Source organism: Piliocolobus tephrosceles, chromosome 3, assembly GCF_002776525.5.
Source record: "Piliocolobus tephrosceles isolate RC106 chromosome 3, ASM277652v3, whole genome shotgun sequence".
NCBI lineage: Eukaryota > Metazoa > Chordata > Mammalia > Primates > Cercopithecidae > Piliocolobus > Piliocolobus tephrosceles.
The window spans coordinates 163,724,473-163,725,426 of record NC_045436.1 but is presented as its reverse complement, the minus strand read 5'-3'; the positions used below and the strand labels follow the sequence as shown (position 1 = coordinate 163,725,426).

General features: G+C 29.7%; 1 non-coding gene across 1 annotated transcript; it reads left to right on the top strand.

The window, feature by feature from the left end:
- Positions 1 to 453: 453 nt before the first annotated feature.
- On the top strand, positions 454 to 560 carry LOC111549876. Its single transcript, XR_002733858.1, has one exon. It is a non-coding gene; the product is annotated as a U6 spliceosomal RNA (small nuclear RNA).
- Positions 561 to 954: the final 394 nt, after the last annotated feature.

Here is a 954-nt window from a genome sequence, read left to right as displayed (position 1 = left end):
TTGGAGTTTATTATACACATAAAAAAATATGTGACAACAATAGCACAAAATCCAGGTGATAAAAACAGAAATAAAATACTAGAACATTCTTATGCTGTGCTTGGAGTGGTATAATATTATTTGAAGGTAGACAATAATATGTTAAACATGTATACAATAAAGCATAGAACAACTGTGAAAACAAAACATTACAAACAATAAAAAAGCTCAAAAAGGTATAACTAATAAATCAATAAAGCCAATACAATTCAATTTAAGAAAGCATTCAATTATTCTAAAATAAGAGATATATTAATTTCTATTGTGGAATCACACATTAACTCACAACTTATCAGTGCACACAACTGACATTTATTATCTCACACAGTTTCTGAGGGGCATAAATTCAAAAATGCCTTAACTAGGTGGTTCTTATTCAGGGTCTCTAGGGAGGGTGCAACTAAGAAAATGACTGAGCTTTCTTCAGCAGCACATAAACTTAAAGTGGAACAATACAGAGAAGATCGGCATGGCCACTGCACAAGGGTGACATGCAAATCTGTGAAGCATTTCATATTTTTGGAGTAGGATAACTATAGTTAACAACAATGTATTGTACATTTCAAAATAGAAGTGAGGACTTTAAATGTTCTCAATGCATACAAATGACAAATACTTGTGTTGATGGTTATCTTAAATACCCCAACTTGATCATTACACTTCTATGCATATAATAAAATAGTACATGTACTTCATAAATATGTTCAAATAAAATGGATCAATAAAAATAGAACATAATCAGTTGGAAAAAACTCTCACTTAGTAGTTGATAAAAGTAGTAGACAAAAATTAGTAAGAATGTAGAAGATTTGAAAAACAGTATGAACAAATCTGGCCTAATTAACGTTTTTGAACATTTCACCCAAAATAGTAAATTATACATTATTTTTATGTGACATGGATTGTTTACCAAGA